The sequence below is a fragment of the Macaca nemestrina genome, chromosome 10 (assembly GCF_043159975.1).
Source record: "Macaca nemestrina isolate mMacNem1 chromosome 10, mMacNem.hap1, whole genome shotgun sequence".
Lineage (NCBI taxonomy): Eukaryota > Metazoa > Chordata > Mammalia > Primates > Cercopithecidae > Macaca > Macaca nemestrina.
The window spans coordinates 42,255,024-42,278,196 of NC_092134.1; the positions used below are offsets into that span (position 1 = coordinate 42,255,024).

Here is a 23,173-nt window from a genome sequence, read left to right on the forward strand (position 1 = left end):
TAGCTGGGACCTAATTAAACTAAAGAGATTTTGCATGAAAAAAAAAAAAAAAAAAAAAAAAAGAACAGTCAGCAGAGTAAACAGACAACCCACAGAGAGGTAGAAAATCTTTACAATCTATATATCTGACAAAGGAGTAATGTCCATAATCTACAGTGAACTCAAACAAATCAGTAAGAAAAAAACAAACAATCCTTTCAAAAAGTGGTCTAAGGACATGAACAGATAATTCTCAAAAGAAGATATACAAATGGCAAACAAACATAAGAAAAAATGCTCAAAATCACTAATGATCAGGGAAATTCAGATCAAAATCATCATGAGATACCACCTTACCCCTGAAAGAACAGCCATAATAAAAAAAAAATAAAAAAATAAGTAGATGTTGGCACACTTCTACACTGCTGGTGGGAATGTAAACTAGTACAGCCACTGTGTAAAACAGTGGAGATTCCTTAAAGAACTAAAAGTAGAACTACGCTTTGATCCAGAAATCCCCCTACTGTGTTTCTACCCAGAGAAAAATAAGTCATTATTCAAAAAGAATACTTGCACACACGTTTATGGTGTGCATGTGTCTTTAGAGTAGAATGATTTATAATTCTTTGGATATATACCCAGTAGCTGGATTGCTGGGTCAAATGGTATTTCTGGTTCTAGATCCTTGAGAAATCGCCACACTGTCTTCCACAATAGTTGAACTAATTTATACTCCCACCAACAGTGTAAAAGTTTTCCTATTTCTCCACATCCTCTCCAGCATCTGTTGTTTCCTGACTTTTTAATGATTGCCATTCTAACTGGAGTGAGATGGAAAGTCATTGTGGTTTTGATTTGCATTTCTCTAATGACCAGTGATAATGAGCCTTTTTTCATATGTTTGTTGGCTGCATAAATGTCTTCTTTTGAGAAGTGTCTGTTCATATCCTGTTGCGGGAAGTCAGGGACCCCGAATGGAGGGACTGGCTGGAGCTGTGGCAGGGGAACATAAATTGTGAAGATTTCATATCAATATGGACATTTATCATTCCCAAATAATACTTTTATAATTTCTTATGCCTGTCTACTTTACTCTCTAAATCCTGTTATCTTTGTATGCTGAGGATGTACCTCACCTCAGGACCACTGTGATAATTGTGTTAACTGTACAGATTGATTGTAAAACATGTGTGCTTGAACAATATGAAGTCAGTGCATTTTGAAAAAGAACAGAATAACAGCAATTTTTATGGAATGAGGGAAGACAACCATAAGGTCTGACTGCCTGTGGGGTCTGGCAAAAAGAGCCATATTTTTCTTCTTGCAGAGAGCTTATAAATGGACATGGAAGTAGGAAAGATATCTCTAAATTCTTTTCCTAGCAAGGAACGTTAATATTAATACCCAGGGAAAGGAATGTGTTCCTGGGGGGAGGCCTATAAATGACCGCTCTGGAAATGTCTGCTTTATGCAGTTGAGATAAGGACTGAGATACGCCCTGGTCTCCTGCAGAACCCTCAGGCTTACCAGGGTGGGGAAAAACCCTGCCCTGGTAAATTTGTGGTCAAGACCACTTCTCTGCTCTCGAACCCTGTTTTGTCTTGTTTAAGATGTTTATCAAGACAATACGTGCACCACTGAACATAGACCCTTATCAGTTGTTCTGCCTTTGCCCTTTGTCCTATTCCCTCAGAAGCATGTGATTTTTGTTAGACCCTTATTAGTGGTTCTGCTTTTTGCTCGTTGAAGCATGTGATCTTCGTACCTGCTCTCTGTTCTTACACTCCCTCCCCTTTTGAAACCCTTAATAAAAACTTGCTGGTCCGAGACTCAGGTGGGCATCACGGTCCTACTGATATGTGATGTCACCCCCAGCAGCCCAGCTGTAAAATTCCTCTCTTTGTACTCTTTCTCTTTATTTCTCAGCTGGCCAACACTTATGTAAAATAGAAAGAACCTACATTGAGATATTGGGGGTGGGTTCCCCCAATAATATCCTTCACCCACTTTTTGATGGGGTCATTTGTTTTTTCTTGTAATTTTGTTTAATTTCCTTGTAGATTCTGGATATCAGCCCTTTGTCAGATGGATAGATTGTAAAAATTTTCTCCCATTCTGTAAGTTGCCTCTCCACTCTGATGATAGTTTCTTTTGCTGTGCAAAAGCTGTTTAGTTTAATTAGATCCCGTTCGTCAATTTTGGCTTTTGTTGCCATTGCTTTTGTTGTTTTAGTCATGAAGTCTTTGCCTATGCCTGTGTCCTGAATGGTATTATTGCCTAGGTTGTCTTTTAGGGTTTTTGTGGTTTTAGGTCTTACATTTAAATCTTTAATCCATCTTGAGTTAATTTTTGTATAAGGTGTAAAGAAGGGGTCCAGTTTCAATTTTCTGCACATTGCTACCCATTTTTCCCAGCACCATTTATTTAATAGGGAATCCTTTCTCCATTCCTTATTTTTGGCAGCTTTGTCAAAGATTAGATGGTTGTAGATGTGGCATTAATTCAACATCCCTTCATGTGACAAAAACTCTCAATAAGCTAGGTACTGATGGAACATATCTCAAAACAATAAGAGTTATTTATGACAAACTCACAGCCAATAACATACTGAATGGGCAAAAGCTGGAAGCTTCCCGTTTGAAGGCTTTTTATGTATCTATTGAGATAATCATGTGTTTTTTGTGATTGGTTCTGTTTATGTGATGGATTACATTTATTAATTTGCATATGTTGAACCAGCCTTGCATCCCAGGGAAGAAGCCTCTGTTCTGTTCCATTGGTCTATATATTGATTTTGGTACCAGTACCATGCTGTTTTTGTTACTGTAGCCTTGCAGTATAGCTTGAAATCAGGTAATGTGATACCTCCAGCTTTGTTCTTTTTGCTTGGGATTGTCTTGGCTATGCAGGTGATTTTTTTGGTACCATATGAAATTTAAAGTAGTTTTTTCTAATTCTGTGAAGAAAGTCAATGGTAGCTTGATGGGGATAGCATTGAATCTATAAATTACTTTGGGCAGTATGCCCATTTTCACAATATTGATTCTTCCTATCCATGAGCATGGAATGTTTGTCCATTTTTGTGTGTCCTCTCTTATTTCCTTGAGCAGTGATATGCAGTTCTCCTTGAAGAGGTCCTATACATGCCTTGTAAGTTGTATTCCTAGGTATTTTATTCTCTTTGCAACAATTGTGAACGGGAGTTCACTCATGATTTGGCTCTCTGTTTGTCTGTTATTGGTGTATAGGAATGCTTGTGATTTTTGCCTATTGATTTTGTATGTTGAGACTTTGCTGAAGTTGCTTATCAGATGCTTAAGGAGATTTTGGGCTGAGACGATGGGATTTTCTAATTATACAATCATGTCATCTGCAAACAGAGAACATTTGAGTTTCTCTCTTCCTATTTGAATACCTTTTATTTCTTTATCTTGCCTGATTGCCCTGGCCAGAACTTCCAATACTATGTTGAATAGGAGTGGTGAGAGAGGACATCCTTGTCTTGTGCCAGTTTTCAAACAGAATGCTTCCAGCTTTTGCCCATTCAGTATGATATTGGCTATGAGTTTGTCTTAAATAGCTCTTATTGTTTTGAGATACATTCCATCAATACCTAGTTTATTGAGAGTTTTTAGCACGAAAGGATGTTGGAAGGCCTTTTATGCATCCATTGAGATAATCATGTGGTTTTTGTGATTGGTTCTGTTCATGTGATGGATTACATTTATTGATTTACATATGTTGAATCAGACTTCCGTCCCAGAGATGAAGCCAAATTTATCATGTTTATAAGTTTTTTGATGCGCTGCTAGATTCAGTTTGCCAGTATTTATTGAGGATTTTTTGCATCGATGTTCATCAGGGATATTGGCCTGAAATTCCAGTTTTTGTTCTTGTGTCTCTGTTGGGTTTTGGTATCAGGATGATGCTGATAAAATGAGTTAGGGAGGAGTCCCTCTTTTTCTATTGTTTGGAATAGTTACAGAAGACATGTTATTAGCTCCTCTTTGTAACTCTAGTATAATTCACCTGTGAATCCCTCTGGTCCTGGGCCTTTATTTGGTTGGGAGGCTACTAATTACTGCCTCAATTTCAGAACTTATTTTTGGTTTATTCAGGGATTCAACTTCTTCCTGGTTTAGTCCTGGGAGGGTGTGTGTGTCCAGGAATTTATTCATTTCTTCTAGATTTTCTAGTTTATTTGCATAGAGGTGTTTATAGTATTATCTGATGGTAGTTGGTATTTCTGGGAAATCAGTGGTTATAAGCCCTTTATCATTTTTTATCTATTTGATTCTTTTCTCTTTTCTATTAGTCTGGCTAGCAGTCTATCTATTTTGTTAATGTTTTCAGAAAAAAAAAACTCCTGGATTCATTGATTTTTTTTTTTTTTTTTTTGTCTCTCTATCTCCTTCACTTCTGCTCTAATCTTATTTTTTATATTCTGCTAGCTTTTGAATTTGTTTTCACTTGCTTCTCTAGTTACTTTAATTGCGATGTTAGGGTGTCAATTTTAGAGCTTTTCTACTTTCTCCTGTGCACATTTAGTGCTATAATTTTTCCTCTAAACACTGTTTTATCTGTGTCCCAGATATTCTAGTACATTGTGTCTTTGTTCTCAGTGGTATCAAAGAACTTATTTATTTCTGCCTTAATTTCGTTATTTACCCAGTAGTCATTCAGGAACAGGTTGTTCAGTTTCCATGTAGTTGTGCGGCTTTGAGTGAGTTTCTTAATCCCGTGTTCTAATTTGATTGCACTCTGGTCTGAGAGATTGTTCTGATTTCTGTTCTTTTTCATTTGCCGAGGAGCGTTTTACTTCCAATTACGTGGTCAATTTTAGAATAAGTGCGATGTGGTTCTGAGAAGAATGTATATTCTGTTGATTTGGGGTGGAGCGTTCTGTAGACCAACACCATCTAAAATCTTAAGATTTCTAGGTTCCGCCCTAAAGATTCTAATTTTGGAGGGGTGGTTGTGGTATAGGAATTTGTATGTTTAATGAACCTCCAGATGATTCTGATAGTGAGGCTCACTTGGGCCTTTCATAACTCTCCTTTTATTAGGCCTTTATTTGGACTTCCCCAGCAGAAGAGAGACTATCAAGAGGACGTAGACAGCTTGGGGAGTCCTTGTTCTTTCTTTTTGGCCCTGGCTCATTAATTTTGCCTTTTTGTGAGCAAATTAAGATTAGAATTATTTGTGCCTGAAACTAAGTTGACTTTGAAAACTAAGTCATACAACGAATAACACAAAATATTAGCTCTCATGATCAATTATATGAAAAATTGTTTTATTTAAGTTATTGACTCAAATTGAAAGCATAGCATTAGTTATTAGCAAGTCTAATAATACTTTTTTTTTTCTTCTGATTTTTGTGGTAGCGCTCCTCTCACGGGCGCACCAGCTGCGGTGGTTCTCTCCCTTGCAGACCCTTGACCCAGTGACCGATGATTAAAGGACACTCGCACACAGATATTCCACTTTGCCAGTCCAGCTGAGTGTGTCTGAGCCACTTACAGACTCCAGCAGAGTCCTGTAAACAGTTGTGACTTGGCCTCAATCAGTGAGACTTACATTTATTTAGTAAAGATTAAACGATTGTGAGTAAACACCACTAGAGGGTAAAGATGAAAGGCCAGGTCCTGAGGCCTAAAGAAAACACCATTGGTGGGTAATAAACTTCTGCCCACCCCGCAGCAGGAGGCAGTTAAGCACCTGTGGTAGGACAAAGGTTAGTCTTGGCCTATATAAGATCACTACCACGGTTGGTGCCTGGTGTGAGGAGCCCTACCACAGATTTTGACCATTGTGACCTTCAATAAATTTGTTTTAGTGAGCAATATTACCAACAGAATGCTGCAGTACTTCTAGGTCTAACCAGGAGCAAGTATAACACACAGAGACATGCACTGGTACTCTGCAGAATTATTCACATAGTGAACAAAAGTTAGATGAACAAAATTATAAATCTTGTTATAATAAAAGCTTATATAAGAATCTTTTTTAAAAACACATTATTTTAAATGTGTCAATAGCTGAAAAAACTGAGATTTTGTTTTTAATAATCTGTGATATTTCTAGTTCATTAATAATGTATTCATTGTAGATAGTATTGCCTTTGAAAGTCTTAGATACTACATGCCTTGTAGAGACTTTCACTCTTCCATAATTCCTATACTTATATTTTAACTTGATTTAATGGCATTCATATTATTCAAAAGTCCCCAGTGTATCTGAAAAACCTCTGAAATGTTATATTCCATTTTTCTCCCCCTTATGTCAGTGGTTGCTTTATTAGATATAGACAGCTGGGATAGCATATGTTTCTTTAAAAGAAACCTTTAAAATTTAAAATTTGGAGAGCACTCTTTTAAAATCCACCAGGGTGAATTTTGTTTCTTCTGAGATATCTGAAAGGATTCAAAGATCAACATGTAAGAAATCTCACTCTACACTTGAATGTACACTGCATGGGGAGTTAAGTCCAGAGATGTTTTCATTATCTTTTGATGCAATTTTACATAAATCATTTAAATTAATGGTATTGATTGCCTTATTTATAAATCAAGGTTGATTTGGTATTTTAGAATATTGTACCTTAGAGTATTTTCTTTTGAAGGTATTATTAAGGTACTCTGGTACCTTAGAGTATTTTTTTTTTAAGACCACATGTAATGATGAAAGAAAAAGCACAGTGAAAAATATAGGAGCCACAAAATAGGAGAGAAAGTCGTGTTTATTGGACATCTGCTGTGTTTCAGGCATAATGCCAAGCACATCACATATATTTTCCATTTAAGCCTCACAATCTGCTCTGTAGAATGGACATATTATCCCTATTTTTAAGGAAAGGATTCTAAGGCTCTAAGAAATTAGCTAGTTTGCTTAAGGCTAAACAGTAAATTGTCGCGCTGTGATTAGCAAATTCTGTTGATTCCATCTTCTAAATGCATCCAGAATCTAACTACTTCTCACCACCTTCACGATTACCGCTTTGGCACAAGCTACCACCAATTCTTGCCTGAACTATTCCAATAGTTCAACTCATACTTTATTTTTGCTGTCTCCTTGGAGTCTGTTCTTAACACATAAGAGGGAGTCCTCTAAAATTTGTCAGATCATTCAAACCCCTCTCAAACCTCTCAAACGACTTCCTTCATTCAGAAAAAAACAGCAAAGTCCTTAATGTGTCATAGAGTTCCTGCATTATTTAGGCTTCTATCTCTTATTATTTGTTCGACTTTTATCTCTTAGCATTCTGTTTTTACAGGCTGTTATCCACACTGGTCAGCTGACCTTCTTGCAGTGCTTCAACCATTCTAGGCACGCTCCCTCTAGGAGTGTGTGCATGGGGCTGTTTTCCCCATCAACAATGATCTTCCCCCATATGTACTAGTGTATCTCCTCCTCATCTCTTTCAAATCTGCTCAAATGTCACCTTCTCGATGAAGCTTTACTTAAGTTTTATCATACTCACCCCTTTCCCTTTGAACTACCTCTTCCCTTCTTTTTCTCCTTACAACATATCACCATCTGCCATAGGAAAAATACAAAACAACACACTTATTAATTGGTCTTTTCTCCAATTTCCCCACTAGTAAATAAGCATCATGAGGGTAGGTACTCTTCTGTTTCGGTGCATTGTGGTATCCACTTGGGAGTCGGCCCACAGTTGAATCTCTTTCCTGTAAAGGTCCTTGGCCAAATAGGATATGCCTCACCAAGATATGTGCTCCCCCTGGGAGAAGCCACCATTCCATGACTGGTTGATGACAGTACAAAGGCCCAGACTTCTTGCCACATTTAAGGACACCTTTCAAGGTGCATGGAGCTCGAGCTCATGAGTTCAGTTCAAAGATGGAAGTCTTTTTCGCAACTGTGCTGTGATTCAGCTCTCCCTCCACCAACATCTGCTTCTTTCACTTCCCTCTAAATGTTGTTCCTGAGAGAATTCCTCAATAAACTTCCTGCAGGCAAACCATCTCAGCCTTTGTTTCCTGGGGAACCCAATCTATACCCTTGCACCTGTAAAAACCATGATGTGCAGTTGATGCTTCAATAAATACTTTTTGAATAAATGGATGAATAGAGAATAAAATAGAATAAAAAAGAATGGACTAGAATAGAAAATGTTAAGAAGTTTTCTTCTGGAGTCAAAAAAAATCTATATTGCAGTCTAAACTCTTTCTCTGAATTTAGACTAATTTAGTTAAAATTATCCACGGAAGAGATTACAATAGTACCTTTCTCAGATTATTTTAGGATTAAAGGAGATAAAGCATATAAAGCCAGAATCATAGGGCCTGGAAATTACATTCTTAATAGATACTATAAAAATAATTATTTTTTCTATTTATACAAGAGATATAGTCTACTTTCCCAATCAAGATTTCTTTCTTTTCTGTAGGTTGGTTCAAATATTTTACAAGGTGAGAATAAGGAGAAGAAAGTAAATGAAGACACTTTTTTTCTATCACGCTTAGGAAAATTTATATCAGAGAGCATATTAGTCCATTTTCATGCTGCTGATAAAGACATATCTGAGACTGGACAATTGACAAAACAAAGAGGTTTAATGAACTTACAGTTCCACATGGTTGAGGAGACCTCACAATCATGGTGGAAGATAAAAGGCACGTCTCATATGGCAACAGACAAAAAAGAGAGCTTGTCCAGGGAAATTCCCGTTTTTAAAACCATCAGATCACATGAGACTTATTCACTATCATGAGAACAGCACGGGAAAGACTTGATCCCATGATTAAATTACCTTCCACCAGGTTCCTTCCATGACACATGGGAATTGTGGGAATTACAATTCAAGATGACATTTGAGTGGGGACACAACCAAACCACATCAGAGAGAAAATGAGAAATATGAAAATAGTTATGGTACAAACAGGTTAAATTGATTAAATAAAACTATAGTAAGAGATTTTTAGATATACCAATCAGCATTATCATTCTGAAAGAGTTGTTAAAAGGGCAACTAGCCCAGCTCTCTGTTTCTAGGCTGAACTTATGCCATTCAAAGCAGTTTATTACCTAAATGATTCTAATTGATATGGATGCAGAAATATTTCATGATTTCTACTGAAGTTTTTGTTCCAGTGTTTAATTACTTGGTATCATCAGGAGATTCTCCTTCAAATAACTTTTAATCTATTTCTTGAATTTTAATATATGTCATGCGGTTTTGGCCACCATGCTAAGGTAGGACTACTGATCTTTGCCCTTTGAGCCTCAATTTAAGTACTTAATCAAAAAGTTTCTTATTGAGTTTTGTGCCCAGTATTGGGCTGGGCTTGATGACAAGTTTTAATTCATGATCTTTCTTGCTGTACTCTGCCCTGCTTGGAGTCCTGGAGTCCCTTTCATCTTTTCTAATAGTCTTATTTTCATTTTTGTTGATCTTCTTTGAATGTGCTCCAATTTCTCTACAACTTTCATAAATACTTTAGGAAAGGCTTGATTATTGCCAAATATGGAAGAAAGATTACTACTCACTCATGATAAGCTAGTCATACTGCTATTAATATATTCCAGCATAATGTTTCCTTTATAAAAAATTGCTTTATGCAGCTGACTCATCTGATTTGTATTATATGATGAGTGTAAATCATTTTTTCTCAGTACTTGAGCATACAAAATCTTTCCTTTCTTAAATCAATCAAATTTGTCCTTTGTTCCTCACTGTAATATTTTATTTAAATTTATTTAATTCAGTCCTAGGTTTTTTTACATATTTAAGTTGAATTCTCATCCTTTTATACATTAACAGTTTTTTTCCAATGCTTTTCCTCATTCAGCTCAGTTCAATTCAAGTCAATATTTGTCACCTATTATCAGCCAGGCATTGTGCTAGATATTAAGGCTACAAAATGGTAAATACAGGCCTTATTAAGAAGTTCTCAATACAGAGGTGACAGAATATCTGTTAAATTCCAATTGAGAAAATAGAGGAATGCAAAAATTCAGAGTTCCCTTGGTCAGCTTGGAAGTAGGCTTCCTGGAGGAGATTATGCTGAATTGAGCTTTAAAGATTGCATGAAAATTAAATAATGAAAGAAAATAGGACTACAACATTCCAGGCAGAGGGAGCCACGCAATCAAAACTTTAGAGGCTTGTAAGAATAAATATATCTGGAAACTGTAAACAGCTTCTTACCACTAGTGTAAAATGCAAGCTGAAAAATGGCGAAAAAGTTAAAAACATTATTTCCAACCTCACTAAAGAATGAATATTAGGTTGGTGCAAAAGTAATTGCAATTTTTGCCATTCAAAGTAATGGCAGGGCTGGGCACAGTGGCTCACGCCTGTAATCCCAGCACTTTGGGAGGTGGAGGCACGTGGATTACTTGAGGTCAGGAGTTCAATACCATCCTGGTCAACATGGAAAAAACCCGTCTCTACTAAAAAAAGATACAAAAATTAGTTGAGTGTGGTGGCACGTGACTGTAGTCCCAGCTCCCAGGAGGCTGAGGCATGAGAATTGCTTGAACCTGGGAGGCATGGTTTCAGTGAACTGAGATCACGCCACTGCACCCCAGCCTGGGTGATAGTGTGAAACTCTGTCTCTAAATAAATAAATGCAAGCAAAGGAGAGAGGCCTTAGAGGATACGCATAAAAACAAAATAAAAGAAAACAAAAACCAGTACTAGCAAAGACTACAATTACTTTTGCACCAACCTAATAACATTTGTAATCTTTGGTGTCTCATGGTTGAATTGTCTTTAGTACAGTAAATCCTCATTATCATAAATTCCGTATTTGTAAGTTCACTTACATACGTAATTCCCCAATCAATACTGCCAGCACTTTTGTGGGAATTCGTGTACATGGTGCATAGTGGTGAAAAATCTGATTACCCAACTTGCACGTTCCCATCAGACGTTAGATGAGGCAATGCTCCATCTTCTTATTCTAGCTCTCAGACCGTAAACAAGTATCCTTTTCAAGGCCTTTTTTGTGCCATACATTTTGCATTTTTGTACTTTTTATTGGTTATTTATTTATGTATTTATTTATTTGCTTAAAATGGCCCTAAAGTATAGTGCAGAAGTGCTGTTTAGCATTCGTAAGCACAAGAAGAAAAGCGCTTTATGGAGAAAATGTGTATGTTAGACAAGCTTCCATTGGGCCTGAGTTAAGACACTGTTGGGTGTGACTTTAATTTTAATAAATCAACAATATACATTAAATTTAGTTGCCTTTGAACAGAAACATATGTAAAACAAAGTTATGTATTGATCGGTTGCCAAAAATCTTGTGACCAGAGTTTGCAAAAACCTAATTTTGTATTTCCCCTAATTTTGTATTTCCCCTAGGAGCAATAGTTCAGCAGTTGCTGATTCAGTGTTTTCAGCAATGTGATAGAATATAACTACCATGAATAAGGAGAATCAACTGCATATTGTGCAATATACCAGCTGGTAACAACAACAACAACAACAACAAAACAACAACAATTACCAACAACAATTACAAAGGCTACACTAACAAGAACTGAGCTGCATCTCCAAACAAAAGCATTGCAGTGCCTAAACTTCTAAATTCCATCAATATGAGGGGTACCTGAAGATATTTCATGATTTAAATGCATTGTCAATATTGCCAAACCATGCTTAACTTTGGCCATCACAGTCAATGAAGTTCTGGAGTGGAAGTTGTTATTTGCATTGAATCTCTGCTAACTACATACAAGTCTACTAAAATAGGAAAGTCTTGCATTTGTATTAATTCAATGAATCTTTGTTGATCATGAACATAATGGTGGTGATGTTGACAATGAAAGACAAAAAGGTGCATGAGCGAATGTTGCATGTTCAACCAAAATAGAGCAGCTGCAGCAAGGCTGTGAAAATATGTGCTTTGAGGGCATGTCCAGTAGAATTAAGTAAATATAAATATGATGTGTTTTGAACTGCTTCTGCATGCATGTCTCTGTGCTAGTATTAACTATGGACAACTGTCTCTTCCCACAAAAAGTTTATAATGTAGTGAATTTTTTATGTTAAGACAATTACTTACCAAGACGTAAATTAAGGTAGAAAACTTAAAGAGAATGAATTAAAGTACAATGAACTTTTAATGGTGACTGAAACCCTATTTGGTAGTGGGAAGAAGAATATCACAAAAAAATCTTCATATGGAGATGATATTCCACCAAACCTTAGAAAGAGCATATCCAAAGTCAGGAAAACCCAAGGCATCAAATTCAGTGAAGAAGCCATCCAGTTTGGCTTTATTATAAACTTTTCTAAGGCAAGAAGCAAGAATTGTGACTAGAAAAGCAGGTTGCACTTTTAAATGCAATTAGAGGTTCTTGAGCAGGTGACTAATTGTGAGCAGAACTTTAGGAAGTTTCATCTTATTAGGCAGTGTGCAGGAGGAAGCCCATCAAACAAGTAAATGGTTCTGGATATAGTTCCTAAGAGAGATTTTGTGGCCTATGTAATGGTGGTGGATTTAAAAATGAAAAAGAGGACAGGTGTGAAGCTTTGCAGAGGTTGCATACATAGTCAGTTAGACTGTCCAGTCTGAGTTACTAGAAGAATGGATGCACCACTCATGGTCATAGGAACTTCAGAAGCAACTGACTGAGTTTCATGCTACACAAATTAAGTTTCAGGGGCTAAAAAACATTAAAGTGAAAACATTTAAATGGACAGTTGGTAAATATGTATCATGAGAGTGGTTGGAATGGGATTATTTTAAAGACACCTTCTTAAAAATAATACTAAATCATAAAAAATGAAAGCAACTGAACTATGTTATATATGTAGATATGCATATGTAAAATAGTTTATGTGTGTTAGTATATATGTTCAAATGTGCTCTTTCATTGGATTCTCAGTGTGATACTGTGGGTCAGGAGCCACAGAATTTAAAAGAAGACAAGAACTCTTAGAAGTTGGAAAGGAAAGAATAATAATGAAGTATGTACTCTCTCCCTCTAAACAAATACGAATGTGAAGGATGAAAATGGACCTGGAGGGTGGTGGAAATGGTTATTAAATTCAAAAGAATCTTTTCCTGACTTTTGCCTAAATTCAGTTGTCTATTAATTTTTACCTGGATTGGTAGTATAGGATTCTAACTGACTTTCCTGTTTTCCAGCTCACTGATGCTCCATTCAGAGACCAGTCTGATCTTTTATAACTTTAGATGTAACCTTTTTCCCTTCTGTTTAAACACCTCTGTTGGTCCATCCTTTCTTATTAAAATATTTAAAGTCTCATCTAATTTCATTCTCACCAACTTGGACTCCAAACTCACTTCAGAGCACTTGGCATTTCCCAGGTTTACCAAAGTGTGTTTAGACCTGTGGAAATCTTCTGGTGTCTGTCCAAGAGCCTACCTTACCAAACACTCCTAACAAAATCTTACTGAAATCTACAACTTCCAGATCAAATGCTACTGCCTGAGACCCTTTGCTCTCTCCATCCTCTAAGTAGATGTTCAGTCCTGTGTTGCCCAAGTAGCCAGCCCAGGAAGATGTTAGATTAATAATATAGTTGAATACTGGTGTTCATGGGAGCCTATCAACTCTGATTCTTTGGAGGGTATTGCATAACAGGAATGAGATAACTGTTTCCCTTTGTTTTTATCAAAAGTATTAGTGTTAGAGTAGGCAGATAGATATACGTGGGCAGGAGAGGAAGCCCTGATTAAAGAAGGTCTGGGAAGCCTCACTCACGCCCAGGGACCACCCAAAATCTACATGTTAATAGTATCTCTAATAATGAAGTGGGTGGGCAATTAGTCAAATGTAAGCAAGGAAAAGAGAAAATACCTATGCAAAAAGGAACATCCGTTAAGATGCCCAGTAACCGCTCACTGTGCAGTCAAATCGTCAAAATATAGCTAGCTACATACTGATACGGAGGAGAAAGGGCAAAGGAGAATTTCCTAAGAAATGCACATGTGCAATAAGTATAGATTTATCAGCTACATAACCTTCCTTGGGTAGCGGTAATGAGCAAGGCAACCATTACCTAAAATTTGTAGTCAACACAAGCCGAAGCATGTTCATTAACCAACAGTAAGGGAGAGTCCCACAAACCTGGGATGGGAACTATGTGGAGAAAGGTAGAAAAGGAAAAACTAGACAAAAGAAGCCCAGACAGAGGCAGAAACTTTAAAAAAAGACTCTGACATAATAAAAATCCCAATGCAGAACTCTCCGGAGGGTTGCTAGCTCACTCTCTTTCAGCAACCAGCTGCGCCTCATCTTTCAAAGTGTGCTGTGTCTTTAAATAAACTCTGCTCTCTATTTTCCTTCAATAAATTCTCTTTTATGGCTAAATTGTCTCTTGGCCAAATTCTTTCTCCAAAGAAAGACAAAGGACCCAGGATTTCCGCACTTTCCAGTAACATTAGGATATTTGAAATTTGAAGTCATGTCTATGTTAATACCATCAGAGTGGATTTCATTGAATCTTGCTCTGCTATATATGAAACATATCAAAATGCAACCACTGTTTTTGCATTCTGCACAACATAAACCTGTTCAGACATGAAGAAAATCATGAAGAATGTTAGCATCAGCACAAATTTCCTGCAAACAAAAGTCTGCTTTAATCTCAATTTATTATGGAAAAGATTGTAAAGTACGGTAATTTAATTAGACTCTTTATTACTTACTCACACAGTCAGATTATGAATACTGTCCATAAAGTTATTTCTGATTTGAAACAACTATATCAATATTAGTTTTTAGAATAATAATAGTATTGTTTGATTCTTCTGTGGTAAAACTTAATACGCAATTTCAATCTCATGGATTGAACTTTTTATTATTACTCAATAGGTATGAACCCTGAGCAAGTTGGTTAACTGCCTACCAATTGAATTATCTAAATTGACAAAAAGAATTCTGTATTAATGAAAACACAATACATGCCAGAAAAATTGTTAGAATTACCAACTGTTCTATTGCATTTAATTTTTGTCCTTTTAAAATATTTATATGAGATCAAGCATATACTATCTTAATCAGAGTAAAAATGACTTTCTAGGCTCTCCTACAAAGCAATAGTTTTATGATATAGACAGATTATGACGCAAAAATGTATAAAAATAGCTAAACTACTGAAGACAATTTGTATGTTGCACTTTCTAGGAATTTTTCCAAGATAGGCAAGAACAAAAGATGAAGTAGATTGTTGTCGTTGTTGTTACAGAACTGGGCAAAATTAAATAGATTTGATGATTTGGGGAAATATACTTTCCAGAAACAATTAATTAAAACATTGGTGAACACTGAAGAAATTTTTATAAGCATGAGTTCTGCATTAGAAAAAAGTTCTACTTCACACATTAATAGAATCTACTCCACCTTTTGTTCTTCCAATATTCAAACACCCTCGCCCCTTGGCTCTGTATAAAAGCATTTCCAGTAATCCCCAAAATAACTACTGCTTTTGTCTCACATTTTGTGTCCACCTCAAGTCTTTTGTCGTTTCTATTATGAAAATAAGCAACCCAATTATAACTTTGCTACTTAAATAACACCTGCAGTGATTCATGATTCACCTCACCTTATTTCTACTGTCTCTATTTCATAGCAGGTTGGAAAAAAAAAACCTCTCAAATCTATTCTCATCTTTCTCTTCAATTACTATTACTGTTTTTCTGGACATTAGAAAGGCCATATATAGATACATGTTTATATGTGATAAAGCCTATGTTTTCTTTTGGATCATTCTTTTAGAACACTATTGGCACTACCGCCTCACATGTTTCTCCTCAGCCTGTTCATTGCATCAGTTTTATATATTCTAGCCTCCAATTTTTATAAGCCTGCTTAACCCCCGCAGGACTTCATTCTCATGGCACATGATGTTGGAAGTAGCCAATCAAGGTGTTTTGTCTTCTCTGAGATCTCCAGCTCAGCATCTTTTTTAACTTAATTACTTTCAACTTAATACTCTCATTCAACTGTTTTATAATTAAATAAGAAAAAATATATAATGAAAACATATTGAATCATAGAAAGCAGTTAGAGATCTCTGCAGCAGTAACCCCTTAACTTTTCTACCTTTTGACTCAGTTACTTCAGGACTTGCAAAGTCAATATCCTTACCTTCCTGAACCTTTCTAAACCATCTATTTCAATTTCAAACCAGAATTCCTTCCTTCTAACCACTGCCTCAGCTCTCCTAACAAGCTATCCTAGTCAGGGTAGCTATAACAAATTATCATAGACTTGGTGGCTTAAACAATAAACATTTATTACTCTGTTCTGGAGGCCAGGAGGCCCAAGATCAAGGTGCCAAAAGATTCTTTGTCTGCGGAGGTTCCTCTTTCTGGTTTGGAGATAGCTGTCTTCTTGCTTTATTCTCACATGAAAGAGAACCAAGAGAGAAAGTAAATTATGTCCTGTCTCTTCTTATAAGGGCCCTTATTGCATCATGAAGTTTCCACTCCCATAAGCAAAGTACCTCTCAACGATGCCACCAGATAATATCATGCCATTTGGAGTTAGGGTTTGATATTGTTAGGCTTTGTGTCCCCCACCAAAATCTCATCTTGAATTATAATCCCCACAATTCCCACATATCAAAGGAGAGACGAGTTGGAGGTAATTGAATCATGGGGACAGTTTCCCCCATGCTGTTATCATGATAGCAAGTGAGTTCTCATGAGATTTGATAGTTTTGTAAGGGGCTCTTCCCCACTTTGCTCAGCACTTCTCCTTCCTGCTGCCTTGTAAAGAAGGTCCCTTGCTTCTGCTTTACCTTCTGCCATGATTGTAAGTTTCCGGAGGCCTCCCCAGCAGCGCTGAACTGTGAGTCAATTACATCTCTTTCCTTTAGAAATTACCCAGTCTCAGGAAGTTCTTAATAGCAGTATGAAAGTGAACTAATAGAGTAAATTGGTACCACATAGAGTGGAGTGCTGCTAAAAAGATACCCAAAAATGTGGAAGCAACTTTGGAACTGGGTAACAGGCAGAGGTGGAACAGTTTGGAGGGCTCAGAAGAAGATAGGAAAATGTGGGAAAGTTTGGAACTTCCTAGAGACTTGTTGAATGGGTTTGACCACAATGCTGATAGTGATATGGACAATGAAGTCCAGGCTGAGATGGTCTCAGATGGAGTTGAGGAACTCATTGGGAACTGGATTAAAGTGACTCTTGCTATGCTTTACCAAAGAGACTTGTGGCATTTTTCTCCTGTCTCAGAAATCTGCAGAACTTTGAACTTGAGAGAAATGATGTAGGGTATCTGGCAGAATAAATTTCTAAGCAGCAAAGCATTCAAGAAGTGACTTGTGTGCTCTTAAAAGCATTCAGCTTTATGCAGTCACAAAGAGAGGGTTTGGAATGGAAACATGTTTAAAAATGAAGCTGAGAATAAAAGTTTAGAAAATTTGCAGGCTGACAATGTGATAGAAAAACAAAATCCATTTTCTGAGGAGAAATTCAAGCCAGCTGCAGAAATTTGCATAAGTAAAAAGCAGTCAAATATTAATCACCAAGCCAAATGGAGAAAACGTCTTCAGGGCATGTCAGAGGTTTTCATGGCAGCCCCTCCCATCACAGGCCCAGAGGCCTAGGAGGAAAAAATTGTTTCATGGACCTGGCCCAGGACTTTGTTGCTTTATGTGGTCTCAGGACTTGGTGCCGTGTATCCCAGCTGCTCCAGCTCTGGTCCTGAGGGGCCAAGGTACAGCACAGGATGTTGTTTCAGAGGATGCAATCCCCTTGGTGGCCTCCATATGATGTTGGGACTATGGGTACGCAGAAGTCAAGAATTGAAGTTTGGGAAACTCCTCCTAGATTTCAGAAGATGTGTGGAAACACCTTGATGTCAGGCAGAAGTTTGCTGCAGGGGTGGAATCCTCATAGAGAACTTCTGCTAGGGCAGAAGTTTGCTGCAGGGGTGGAGTCCTCATGGAGAACTTCTGCTAGGGCAGTGTGGAAGGGAAATGTGCAATTGGAGTGGAGCCTCCACACAGAGTCCCCACTGGAGCACGGACCAGTGGAGCAGTGAGAAAAAGACCACCTTCCTCCAGACCTCTGACTGGTAGATTTAGTGACAGCTTGTACCATGCACCTGGAAAAGCTGCAGAAACTCAATGCCAGCTCATGAAAGAAGCCAGGAGCAGGGCTGTACCCTGCAAAGCCGCAGTAGCAGAGCTGTCTAAGACCATGGGAACCCCTCTCTAGCATCAGGTCCTGGATGTGAGACATGGAATCAAGGAGATCATTTGGGAGCTTTAAAATTTTGGACTTGCATGGGCCCTATAGTTCGTTTGTTTTGTCCAATTTCTCCCATTTGGAACAGGTATATTTGCCCAATGCCTATACCCCCATTGTATCTAGGAAGTAACTAACTTGCTTTTGATTTTATGGGCTCATAGACAGAAGAAACTTGCCTGTTTTTCAGATGAAACTATGGATTTGGACTTTTTGATTAATGCTGGGATGAATTAATACTTTGAGGAACTGCTGGGAAATCATGATTAGTTTTGAAATGTGAAAGGGACATGAGATTTAGGAGAAGTCAGAGGTGGAATGATATGGCTAAGTTTTGTGTCCCAACCTAAATTTCATCTTGAATTGTAACCCCTGTAATCTCCACATATCAAGTGAGAGACCAGTTGGAGGTAATTGAATCATGGGGGCTGTTTACCCCATGATGTTTTCATAATAGTGCATGAGTTATCATGAGATCTAATGGTTTTATAAGGGGCTCTTCTCCCTTCACTCAGCACTTCTCCTTCCTGCCACATTTTGAAAAAAGTGCCTTTCTTCCCCTTCACCTTCCACCATGATCGTAAGTTTCCTGAGGCCTCCCAAGCCACACTGAACTGTGAATCAATTACCTCTTTCCTTTATAAACCACCCAGTCTCAGGCAGTTATTTATGGAAGTATAAAAATAGACTAATACAGGGTTTCAACATATGAATTTTGGAGAGACACAAACTTACAGTCCACAATGCAAGCCCACATGCCAATCCTTAGTAAAAATAAAAAATAACGAAGATCTAAACAACCAGAATGTGTGCCTTCTATTTTCAACTGGTCATTGCCACTGCCTGGTTCTCTTTTATTCATGTCTTCTTTATTCCCCAGTGAATTTTCCATACATTCCATTCCATGTCTTCCAAAGCACCATCGGAAGTTCTTTTTCCTGACTCCTTGGATCTTTATAGTTGACGTTTAGATCTGTTTTATAGAGATGGATTATTTGGCACATGCAGTGAACACTGAGACTTTTGATGGTACTTTATAAAACTAAAGTAGTGTGGGACTAGAATGCATGTCTCACTACAAGATTCTAACTCGTGATCACAGTGTAGGAAACAAGGGTCATGACTCCAATGCAGTTCATGAAGGCCTTAAGAACTTTCAGCTCAGGCTCCAAGAGTGTGAAAGTATTCTAGGTCATCAGTTCAGTGAAATGGGTTTGGAGGGTAAAATAGGTCCACCTTCAGGGACTTGATGAGAATCTCACAAGCCATAGCATGGGGACTTGACAACATGGGTTGGGGACCAAGGAAAGGAAGCTTCATTACTGATATCCAGAGAAAGTGACTGCATTATTAAGCACAGACTGAACAGAAATATAAGGCTCAGAAGCAAGAATAGTCTTGATGCCAAATAAAGTCTTTTGGGAACACAGTCTTGGAGCTAAACCAGTCCAGGAGGTAGGGGGCGAATTAGATCCACTATAAGAATAGAAATAATCCTGTGATGGGAGCTAGTAGGAGAGATGATAAGAGTGGAGCAATAAAGAGCATGAAGCCAAATGGCATCTGGGCATGGATTCATTTATCCTCTTTTCCTCATGTCTTTACTCCAACATATGTTTGTATCTTCTTCAAAAATTCTTCAGATTCTCAAGAGACATATTCTCTAGAGATAACAGTTTAATGTTATCTTTTATATACAAGCACAAACTTGGATCTTCAAGAATCCATGGAGGTTTTTTAAAAGTATTTTTATTTTCTCTTCTTAAGAGCTGTGTCTTACACTGGCACAAACTCATTATGATCTCAGTTATCCACATACGGTATTTTAAGTGTCAAATTCCAAAGAAGACCACCACAATTTTACAGAACATGCCATCATAAAATCATCATTGTTAATGACTTATGATGAGTGAGGATGGTCTCAATTTAGATTCATTAATAGCTTTTATCCTGAGAACTGCTGTGATTTTATATAATTCTCATGTTTTATTTTTTTGATTTTTAATATTGTACACCATGCACTTGGGTTAGAATATCAAAACTACTTAGGAAATTAAGAGGCTTTTTGGAAAATAATTAATAGTAAAATAAGATCAAAATTGTAGGGTGATGTTTCATCTCTAGCAACTGAGGCTTAACATCTAGTACATAACTAACCTTCATTTGTATAACCCACAATATTCTATTCAGAAAAATATAGATAGCCATTTCACCCAGATTGTGAACCAAATGTGTTTAAACTTTTTAAAAAATTTATCTACATTTTAGGGGTACACACGCAGTTTTGTTACATGGATATACTGAACAGTGGTTGTACCCATTAAGAAATTTCTCATCATCCACTCCCCTCCCATTCCCACACCCTTCCAAGTCTCCAATGTCTACTATTCCACTCTCTGTCTGGTGTACACATTATTTAGCTCCCAGCCATATGTGCAACATGCAGTGTTGATCTGTTTATCAGTTATTCCACTTAAGATAATAGCCTCCAGTTCCATCCATGTTGCTCAGAAGACATGATTTCAATCTTTCTTGTGGCTGAGTAGTATTCTATTGTGTACATAGGCCACATTTTCTTTATCTAATCCATCGATGGACATTTAGATTTGTTGATTACATATCTTTGCTATTATGAATAGTGTCACAATCAATGATAAACATACACATATCTTTTTCATATGCTGATTTGTTTTTTTTCCTTTGGAAGATATCAAGTGTGAGATTGCTTGATTCAATGATAGTTCTATTTTTAGTTCTTTGTGAAATTTCCATACTGTTTCCCATGAAGGCTGTACTAATTACATTCTTACCAACAGTAAGTAAATGTTCTTTTTCTCTGCATCCTCGTCAGTATTTTTTTTTTTTTCATTTTGACTGCTGTAATGTGATATCTCCTTATGGTTTTAATTTGCATTTATCTGATGATTAGTAAAGTAGAGAATTTTTTTGTATATGCTTGTTGGACCTTTGTATGTTTTCTTTTGAATGTCTGCTCATGTTCTTTGCCTGCTTTTTAACGGAGTTGTTTTTTGTTGTTGTTGAATAGACTTCTTTATAAATTATGGATATTCGTGTTCTGTTGAATGCATAGTTTGCAAATATTTTCTCCCTTTCTGAAGGTTGTTTGCTCACTCTGTTATTTTGTTTGCTGTGCAGAAGCTTTTTAGTTTAATTAAGCCCCTTTTGTCTATTTGTGTTGCTTGTGTTTTTGAGGTGTTAGTCGTGAATTATTTGCCTAGACCAATGTGCAGAAGAGAGTCTCATAGAAACTAAAGTTTCTTCTAATATTTATACAGGTTTTAGTCTTACATTTAAGTTTTTAATCCATCTTGGGTTAATTTTTGTACATGGTGTGTGAGAGAAAGTTCCAATTTTATTCCCCTGCATATGTCAATCCAATTTTCCCAAGACTGTTTATTGAAGAGGGTGTCTATTCTCCAGTGCATGTTTTTGTCAACTCCATCAAAGATCAGTGAGCACATACGTGGTTTTATTTCTGGTTCTCTATTCTGTTCCATTAATCTTTGTCTATTTTTAGACCAGTACTATGTTGTTCTGATTACTAGAACTTTGTGGTACAATATGAATTCAGATAATGTGATGTCTCCAGCTTTGTTCTTTTTGCTAAGAATTGCTTTGGCTATTTGGGTTCTTTTTTGGTTCCATATTAATTTTACGATTGCTTTTTCTAGTTCCACGATAAACTGGTATTTTGATAACGATTGTATTGAATTTGTAGATTGCTTTGGGCAGTATGGTCATCTTAATTTATATATATATACACACACACATATATATATGTGTGTGTGTGTATAGATATAATTTTTCTTCTTTTTAATTTTTTTTGAGATGGAGTCTCCGTCATCCAGGCTGGAGTGCAGCAGTGCAATCTTGGCTCACTGCAACCTCCGCCTCCTGGGTTCAAGTGATTCTCCTGCCTCAGCCTGCCAAGTAGCTGGAATTACAAGCGTATGCGCCACCATGCCTGGTTAAGTTTTGTACTTTTAGTAGAGACGGGGTTTCACAAGTTGACTAGGCTGGTCACGAACCCCGATCTCAAGTGATCTGCCTACCTCAGCCTCCCAAAGTGCTAGGATTACAGGAATGATCCATTGTGCCCGGCCAACTTACTGACATGAATTCTTCTAATTCATGAGCATGGGATATTTCTTCAAGTGTTTATGGCATCCACAATTATTTCATTAGTGTTTAGTTTTCCTTGTAGAGGTCTTTCCCGTTCTTGCTTAGATATATCCCTAGGTATTTTTTTTTTTTCACAGCTGTTGTAAATGGGATTGCCTTCTTGATTCAGTTCTCAGCTTAATCATTATTGGTGTTTAGGAACACCAATATATTGATTTTTATACATTGATTTTGTTTCTTTAAAGTTTAATTTATTAATTTATCAAATCTAAGAGTTTTTTGGTGGAGTCTTTAGGGTTTTCTAGATATAAGATCATACAATCAACAAAAAGAGGTAATTGGACTTCCTATTTTCCAATTTGTATGTCTTTAATTTTTTTTCTTGGTTGATTGCTGTGGCTAAGACTTCTATTATTATGCTCAATAGGAATGGTGAATGTAGTTATCCTTGTCTTATTCTAATTAGTAGAGGAAATGGTTTCCACCTTTACCTGTTCAGTATATTGGCTGTAGCACAAAAATCCTCAACAAAATACTAGCAAACTAAATCCAACAACACATCAAAAAGATAATACTTCATGCACAAGTAAGATTTATCCTAGGGATGCAACAATGGTTCAACATATTCACATCAATAAATGTGATTCATCAAATACACAGAATGAAGAACAAAAGGCAATGATCATCTCAAATGATACAGGAAAACATTTGATAAAAATCCAGCGTCTCTTTATGATAAAAAAAAACCCTTAACTAAGTAGGCATAAAAGGAAAATACCTCCATATAATAAAGGCAATATACAAAAAACCCACAGGCAGCATCTTTACACTGTCTTCTAGAA

General features: G+C 36.9%; 1 long non-coding RNA gene across 1 annotated transcript in view; it reads left to right on the forward strand.

Annotated features, from left to right (window-relative positions):
- LOC105483746 (uncharacterized) overlaps window positions 1–13,026 on the forward strand; it is a 38,126-nt gene extending 25,100 nt beyond the window's left edge. Inside the window, exon 3 of the long non-coding RNA XR_011608982.1 lies at window positions 11,312–13,026. This is a non-coding gene — a long non-coding RNA (uncharacterized lncRNA). The remainder of the gene's footprint in view (window positions 1–11,311) is intronic.
- The last annotated feature ends 10,147 nt before the right edge of the window (window positions 13,027–23,173 follow it).